Source organism: Olea europaea, unplaced genomic scaffold (genome assembly GCF_002742605.1).
Source record: "Olea europaea var. sylvestris unplaced genomic scaffold, O_europaea_v1 scaffold2179, whole genome shotgun sequence".
Lineage (NCBI taxonomy): Eukaryota > Viridiplantae > Streptophyta > Magnoliopsida > Lamiales > Oleaceae > Olea > Olea europaea.
Window position 1 is genome coordinate 92,728 of NW_019239791.1, and position 9,554 is coordinate 102,281.

Here is a 9,554-nt window from a genome sequence, read left to right on the forward strand (position 1 = left end):
GACAACACGATTCAACTATGAAGACCAATATTCCTAATTTGTTTAACAATCTCACTCGAGTATAATTAAACTTATTTTTACGTGTGAACCGACTATATTTCTATGACAAATGCGAAAATATAAAAATGCATTAAAAATTTATGAATACTTAAAGATCGCGTAAAGTATAGCGGTATATTTTCATCCCCTATCGGACCTTACTACAATTGACACAATGTCTAACTTATTTTTCATCTCTTGAGGGTAAAACAAGCCACAAATCTCATACAACTATTACGCATATAATTGTAGAGAAAATAAAATCAATGCCAATCATTCAATAATTAAAAACATGTTTTAACGTCAAAATAAATAAAACTCAAGATTAAAGGTTCATAATATAAGGTTCATTGCAAATCCTAACACAAAATAATTTAGCCAAGTATAATGTTGAAAGTAAACAAAGAAAGGAGAAAAGATATCACCAAAAATCGACGAAACATGATTAATATACGTATCAAAATTTCAGCACAATTCTGTCAACTCCTCTCCTTCCTGCCGGCAGCACGCATGTATGTGTGTGCGTGTATCCCAGCCACCACTTTATATTTTGGTTTCAATTCAATTCCAGCAGCTGGTTGCATTCCTCAATTACTCCAATTGAGCCGCCGTTGTTGGGCATTTAATTCCCAGCCTCCAATCTGCCGAATTCTGTGGGAATTATCTCTTAAAAATCAACTCTTTCAACCCACCAATATATCCCTAGAAGCTGGCCGACTTCTTCCTCTTTCCACCCTTCAATTTGTCGTTTTTATATCTCTACCTCTTGTCCCCAACGCTTCTATGAGAATTATATGTATGTGTATAGGTTAACTTTTTTTGTTTTCTAGCCCACCAATTTCTTTCATTCCAATTCAAAGTCCAAAAGAAAAGCCCATTTAACGTAGTGTTTTCTTCAAAGTCCTCAATTCTTCCATGTAATGCAAATTAGTCCTTTTCTTCATTTTCTCCTCAATTTTGATCCTCCAACTTTTATTCCGCTAGATTTTGTCCACAAACTTTATGTAATAGCCAATTGATCATTTTCTTTTTCAATTACTTTGAAACGGGTCCATAACTAAAACAAAAGAAAATTAACCCAAATTAGGTAGAAATTAATAATTTGACGATATAAAAGCTTAATAATATGGCATAAATAAATGCACAAAACGCACTTATCCGAGGACATACTTGTAGTGACTAAACTATGTGTCATGACTCAAGAATCCTTCAAACCTTTGAAATCCATTTTAGTAGAATTAAAAACTAAAGCTCTCATCATTGACTTTTTTACCATTCAAGCCATTGATGTTTGTGAAGAACTATCCGTTCCTGTTTACTCCTTTTTCACTGCTTCAACTATTTTACTTACATTTTCATTGTATCTCCCCACACTGGATTCCCACGTAGAGGGTGAATTCGTGGATCTTCTCGGGGCAGTTGAGGTCCCTGAAGGCCTACCAATTCGCACAAATGACCTTCTTGATCAGGTATGTTAACTCTCTCGTCTCAAAGCTTAAATCTTTAAAGAATGAACACAATTACTTAAATATAGTCTTCAACAATATCGTGAAAGTCATCACCGACTTAAGATGAAGCTCCAAGAATTCTCTAGAAAATTGGTGATAATTTTTTGCTATCAAAATCCCCGTTCCATAAGAATTCCTAGAAGAAACTGGACAAATTGTCGAAGTATTATTCAGAATTGTAAGCCACGGATATACACTATTATAAATATGTTCCAGCACCTCATTTTGAGTCATAGAGTAAACTGAGAGTGGAGAAGACAAAACAGAGAGATAAAGAGAGAGAGAAAGAAAAAGATAGCGGCTAGCATTGCATGTAAGTGGCGTGTGTAAGGTGATAAAGATATGCGATAAAGTGGAGATATAGATACAGCTATGTGTACGTGTTTTGTTGAAGAGAGAAATTTTCATTTGAGTGAATAAAATATTAGATAGTGGTCCTTGTTGAGTGAGTATCCAAAATTGTAAAATTCTATTTCATAAATAAAGATTGAAGCCAATCTTAAAGGCTCCCACCGTCCCATTCCTGGAGTAGCATAAGGGAGGTAAATCGCAGGATGTTCTTTAACAGGTCAGGGAACAAGGACTTGTCTTACACTGGTACCCACAAAGAATCCAATTTTATATCTCAGGAATCCAACCTCACACTGCGACTGCCGGCAAGGTAGAAACTACCTCAACTTCTTCTGTGGGTGTTTAAACTCCACATATGGGACATGCAATTTTACTGTTGACAGGAAAAAATGAAGAATACAGATGGTATTTGTTTCACGTAAGTAGGATGCCTCTGGTCGCTGGCATTTCCTCGAACACATGGTAGGATCTTGAACCTGTTACATTCAAAGCATTGAAACAAAATCCATTTTCTGAAGAAATTTCAACTCCTCCAGTTTATCCAATAGGGCCCATGATCAAAGATGATGAATTTTTAACAGAAAAATATGCAGAAATCATAACCTGGCTGAATAACCAACCAACTGATTTAGTTCTATTCATCAACCTTGGGAGTGGTGGAACATTATCAAGTAAGCAGCTCACTGAATTAGCATGGGGTCTACAAATGAGCCAGCACAGGTTCATTTTGGTGGTGCGTAAGCCAACCGACGCCAGTGCCAGTGGCCCTTTTTTAGTGCCGGAAGCGATGAGAATGACCCTTCAGCTTATTTTCCTGATGGGTTTGTCGAAAAGACTCGAGAGCACGGGCTATTTATACCCTCATGGGCTCCGCAAGTGGTGGTGCTCCGCCACGAGTCCACCGGAGCATTCTTGTCACATTGCGGATGGAATTCGACATTGGAGAGTTCAGTCCATGGGGTATCTATGATTGCGTGGCCACTTTACACGGAGCAAAGAATGAATGCTACCATACTGACAAAGGAGGTCGGGGTGGCAATGAAGCCGGTAGCAGAGCAGGCCAGGAAGTGGTCGGAAGAGAGGACGTCGACGGGGTTGTTAGGGCGGTGATGGAAGGGGAATAAAGCAAGGTCATTAGGCGTAGAGCTAAGGAGTTAAAAGAAAGTGCATTCAAAATATTGGGAAAAGGGTGGATTTTCTTATGATTCAATATCTCACGTAGTAGACATCTGGAAATCGATGGGTTAGAAACTTGTGTATTTTCGAAATAACAGTGTAACTGAAGAGTGTGTTGTACTAACGAATTTATGCTATTTTTAATGTGACTGTAAGCTAGATTTTGCAAGTGTACGATATCCAACAAGTAGTATAAAGAACCTATGAGCCTGGATCGTCGTTCCCACGAGGACTAAACTTTAGCACTTAATCTAATTCCTTTTTAACTACTATTTGACAAAGCAAATTAAAATTTGTATGCTTTGATTTTTAAGTTAAATGCGTAATAATATGTTAATACATACAAAGATTGATTTAGAGATTAAATAATGAACAAATATCAGGCAGAATAAGTTCACATATTGATCACTTTTACATTTTAAATCAAGATTCATATCAAATGTAATGTTCGATCAAATTCTCCTATTGTATTCAATTTACTCCTCTCAAATTCTCATTGAACCTATTTAACTAATTCAATTTCATATCTCTATGCAAATCAAGTTTAGTTAAACAAAATCTTGGTCCTAGGAATTCACTTATGACCGTAATAAATAGTATATATACTCTGTACGTTATACCAATTTAACGAATTTTACTATATGATATAAATTCTAAACTCGCTTTTTGATTCGTAAAAGATTCATAAAATCAACAAATTAGTAATCAAGTAATTCAATGCATTACACTCGTAGTAAAATCAACACATGAAAAAATAAAGAACAAACATCTTAATTAAAAGATATAAAGGATCTCAAGAAGGTTACTTTATTCACCCTAATAAGAACTTTAGCTACTCATGATGAAAGATGAAAAACAATAAATCGTCATAAAATATATCACCAGATTTTTAGTATAAATGTAGAAGAAAAATTCAATCTTGCTATTGTTTTCCTCTCTTAAATTGCTTCTTTTAATATCAAAGTGTGCTTCTTATCTCCTAATATGTGGAATCCTCTTAGAAGTGTGGGAAATTTTATTTTATAGGTGTCTCCATGTGTGTGTAGAGAAACTAGGATTTAACTTTTAAATGAGCGAAACGTGCTCCAGTTAGTATCGGGTGACGGCGTTGGAGCACTACGCTATTTTGTGGGCACCACGGCGCCACCCACCTGTTCCTCTTGGCGCTGCGATGTCAATGCTCTATTTCTTCATCTTTTGTGGCGCCTTGGCACCACTATTTCGGTGTGGGGCGATGTTAAGATTTGGAATTTTATCTTAAAAGGTCACCCTTATTAAGAGAAGTAGTCTAAAGTCTTATAAGTCGGTCTACGTTTTCATCTTTATTCAATGTGAGATTATATCCCTTAATATGCCCCTGCAAGATGGTGGCGCATTTGAGCAAACCAATCTTGAAATCTGTGTACTCATTTTTGAGTCTTAATAGGATCGGATTGCTCGTTAGAACTTAATGAGCTCTAATACCATATTAAAACTTGGGGTTCATCTTAAAAAGTCAACCATGTTAAGGAAGGTAACCCAAAGTCTTATAAATTTGCCTTTGTTTTCATCTTTATTTAATGTGGGATTATATCCCTTAACAGGCCCCACTCGTCCAATTATTTTACTTTATCTCTTTTGCCCTTTTACCCATAATTTCTTTTCAATTAATGTCAATAACTTTATTTGATGATTTTTTTCGTATTTTTCACCATCTGAATAATCCTATAAAACAACACTAACAAACACATTAAAAACGTTTAATACTCGCAAAATCTAGCTTACAATCAAGTTAAAAATAGCATAAACTTGTGAGTGCAACACACTCGTCAATAACACTACTAATCTTATATACATATTCATATATGAATAAAGTATTTTATTGAAAAATCAAAATTTAAATTATTTATAATTGGTTTTATTCAAATTAAAAAGACCATATCGAGAAAGTAAGATTTTCCCATAAACTACACAGAAGTAAGTTGACCTAATGTTGATGGGGAGATTTTTCTATTTGACCTATCACTATTCCTTTTTGTTGAAAGGTCTATATTACCTTTAATGAAAATATTCTTTCTATATTGCAACATATATCCTAATCTTTTAAACATTTTATCTTATATTTACTCTATTTTGAATATTTGAATATAATTTCATTCTATGATCTGATAAATTGGAATAATTTGCAACATATTGTTCACATTTATTATATAATATATTATATTCTTCAGAAGATGTATCCATATTTTCTAATTGAGAATACATATTTTTTATTACTCTATCATTCTTTCTAATAAATTATCCAATCCTTTAATTGTATATCCTGGCATTTATTTAAATGATCATCAAATCATGCAATTAATCCCTACGATTCTTTAAAATCTTAAAAAGATTCATTCTAATTTTAGCAAAAGTTTAATAGTTTTACCTTAGATTTGATCTGGACTTGTATTCTTAGAATCGAGTGACCTTCGAACTCTGAATTTGTAAATTGCTTCCTTCAACGGCCTACTGCCTTTATGGAATTGTTATTGTTTCAATTTTTTGCTCTCCCTGTATCAACTTCTAAAAAATGAAATCTTAGATTTCTGTCAAAGAAAAACTTTCTTTTTGCTAAAATAAGAAGGAAACTTTTTATCAGATCTATCAAGAATACATGAGAATAAAAATTTAGAAACTCATATTCATATAAAAAATATTGGAGTTTTATTTCTATCAGAATTTATACAAGACTTCTATTTAGTACAAAGGGATTTCCAGAAAAACTGGTTTTTCAAACTGGGAATGGGTTTTTTGAGTAACTATTGCTTACAACTCGAGATTTCAATATAAGATGAGATGTCGTTTCTCTATGGCAATGTCTCTATTTATACAAGTTTATGAGACTCTATTACATCATTGAGTACATCAGCAAGACACACTTGCCTTTCTATTATTTTCTTCTATGGGCCTACATCTTTACATGTTACTTCGACTTTTTATCCAAAGAGCATCTTTTTCTATTATTGCTCTTTATTTTCAATGTCCTCACATGCAACTACATTATTGTTCTCCATACACCTTCAACAAAGGTGCTCTATTATTGTCATCTTCCTTCATTTCTTTATATGCAGCTCGGGCACTCCCTTAGCTGGCAAGATTCTTTTATAGTGGTAGGGCATCCTGGAAATTGATGTATATCAAATCTTGTAATATAGTCATTTAAAATTTTAGATTTTACATATCCTCCATTGGATACCAACATCCAATTTTCATATTGGCACAAGTATGAGAATTTTTTATTAAACAAATTTTCGACAATGTTGTAGATGACTTTAGTTCCAAGTGCTCTTCTATGTCTAATCCATGATTTTGTCACTGTTGGAACTTTTCTATTATTTTCTGTAATATCTATTTGGAAATTGGCTGCAACATATCCAATTGAGATTATGTGTTCAACTGGATAGTAAACAACTCCATCATATTATGGACTGATTGAATAGAATTTCAAATATATTTTTCTTCCCTTGACAAATCTGGATACTTCTTTAATGAATATGTCATCAAACTTCAAAATTTCAATAAAATCTTTCTCCCGAATATACTAGATCCATGAATCCATAGTCTGCCATAATTTTTATAAATGAAGGATCTCCTCCTTCCACAGCTGTTATTCTAAGATAAACATTATTTCTGGGAGAAATGAAATATGAATCACTCATTTTTATTTCATAAGTAATTTTGACTATTTCGGCATATTTTTCTTCTTTTGGATCTAAAGGAATTTTATCTTCTTGGTCTATGATGCTGATTGTTTTGGCATCTCTTTTATCTCCATGTATTATAACTTTCTTGGTTGATGATACAGAAATGAAATCTTCTTTATTATCAGTTGGTATGTTGTTACGTCTGAGTCCACTGCTGCTTCCAACTGTCCATGTTTGGTATTGATTTGGAAAACTCATTTCTGAGCTCTTTGGTATATCTGTCTCAGATAGTATATCTTTCAGTTGTGCTAGCATTAACTTGATTTTTAAGTTCTATGGCAAATTTATGATACTCAGTAGTGATATTCAACAATATTTTTACATTTAAGTTGAACATCTCTGGGATCTGGGTTGCTCCAGAGTTTATATCTTCGAATCTTTCTTTAAGAAAATTCGTCCGTTTTTGTATATGTAGGATAGATTGGTATAATTCCATGACCTTGGCTTTATCCATCAGCAAATTCTATGTTTCTACAGAGAAAATCAGTAAGAAAATTATTAACTCCTTTAATATGGACTATATCAAAATTATAAAATGCTAAATAAGCTTGCCATCTATGAAGCCTTCTGTATTGGGGTTCCGATGGTAATTTATTCTTGACTAATTCTGCAACTTGAGAATTATCAGTTTCAACAATAAATTTCTTGGATAATAAAAATAATGAGAACTTCTTTATTTCTCTAATAATTGCTAGTAATTTTTTCTCTTAAGTAGTGTAATTTATTTCTGTTTGGTTAAAGGCTCCACTTGAGTATCTACAAATTTCATTTAGATCTGTTTTTAATATTGCTGCCCAATATTTATCTGAGGTATCAGTATTAACAATCAAATTATCTTTTTCATCTGATAATCTTAATTTTGGTAAATTTTTGCATTCTTCTTTTAATGATTTAACTATTTTTGTATGTTCTTCATTCCATCATTTAAGGCCTGCTTGGGAGTTTCGTCGTAGCGGTAATGGGCGTTTTTTAAAGTAGCAATTCTGAGCGGTTATGAGCGGAGTGATTTTGAGCGGTTTTAGCAGCGCTTTTTAAAACCCCCAACCCACGATTGGGAGCTTGATATCCGCCAGTTCTGAAAGTTTTAAAAGGATAAAATTACATATATACCCCCATATATAATACAATCCATCCAACATATTACAATCCATCCAATAGTCCCAAGAATATTACAATCTGTTCTTTTTCAGATTTGCTTCCAGCCAAACAAGAAAATACAAATTCAATTGGAAGAAAAAAAGAGGATAATTACCCACCTTGAAGCCGACAGAACATATTATGCGTCTGTTTGTGCGGCATTTTCAGGAGGAAAAAAAAATGAGAAATTGGACCGTTGAAGCACAAGTCAAGCCGCAACTTTTAACTGATTGTCTCTAACGTGGGTCCCACCTGCAGATTCGACGGTCAAAAAAATTCTATTAATTTCCTTCAAAATGTGGCACAAACAGGGGCTAAATATATATACACACACACCTTCAAGCCGGCAGAATGGAGCAGAACGGATTTACTTCCAGATTCTGGGCAGAAATTGAAGGAAGCAGAACGGATTTAACTGCAGATTATGGGCCGCCAATATATATATAAGCCGGCAGAACAGAGGAGAAATACAGAGATTCTGGGCTGCCAATTACAGAAATTGAAGGGGGGATTCAGTCGGCCAATTGAGAAAGAACAATAGAAGAAATCAGCCGCCAAATACAAGACTGGAGAAGGGAGTGAGGGACGGCTGGAATATGCACCAGATTCCAGCATTTTCCAAGTCAGAAGATAAATTCTGGATGGCTCAAAGAGGAGCACTGGAGAAGACGAACAGAGAAATGTTTGGAAGGATTTTGGAAGGTTTGGTCTTGATTAATTTAAAGAGAGTAAAATTGGAAGATAATTTAAGAAATGGCCAAAACCTGCCGATTTGGGGGGTTAGAAGAAACGCTCAAAATTGAACTACACCGGTTTTGGGAGTTTTTTAAACCGTCCATAACCGATGCTCAAAAAAACTAACAAGCACGGGTTCTTCGAACCCCTCTTTACCGCTACCCCCAAAACCGGTCAAAATCGGTGAAAAAAAAAACTCCTAAGCAGGCCCTTAGTATTTGTTTTTCTTAGTATTTGGATTTTATACCTTTTTCTTAAAAAGATTCTCAATTAATCATTCTGCATAATTTAAACGTTCTAAAAATTTTTGTATTTATTCTTTGGATTTTAATTTATCTGGAAAACTTTTCATCTTTTTAGATATATGAGTCTATAATTTTATCCCTCTTTTATCCATTAATAATCCAAAAAAGTCTATATCTTGTTTTACTATTATAGATTTCTTTTTAGATAGTACAATTCCTTCTTTTTACATTCGTTTATAAATTGGATTAAATGATTTTTATGTTCTTCTTTGCTATTAGAACATATTAATATATCATCTATATAAACAATTAGATATTCATTAAACTTTTTAAATATATTATCCATTTTTCTTTGATATATTTGTGGAACATTTTTTAAACTATATGACATAACTAACCATTCATATTTTTCTTGAGGTGTGCTGAATGCAGTATATTGTATACTATTTTCTTCCATTTTTACTTGCCAAAATCCTGATTTACAATCAAATTTAGAATAATATTTTTCTTTTTCTTGCAAGGTTTATTAAAACTTCTTTATTTGGTAGAAAATATCCATCAAATTTAGTATATATGTTTAATTTTTTATAATTTATAATCATCATTGTTTTTCCTCTAACTTGTTCAGAATGTTTCAT

The 9,554-nt window shown here is 33.3% G+C and overlaps 1 pseudogene; it reads left to right on the top strand.

Annotated features, from left to right (window-relative positions):
- The first annotated feature begins 1,178 nt into the window (after positions 1-1,178).
- LOC111380625 lies at positions 1,179-3,304 on the top strand (annotated as a pseudogene).
- Positions 3,305-9,554: the final 6,250 nt, after the last annotated feature.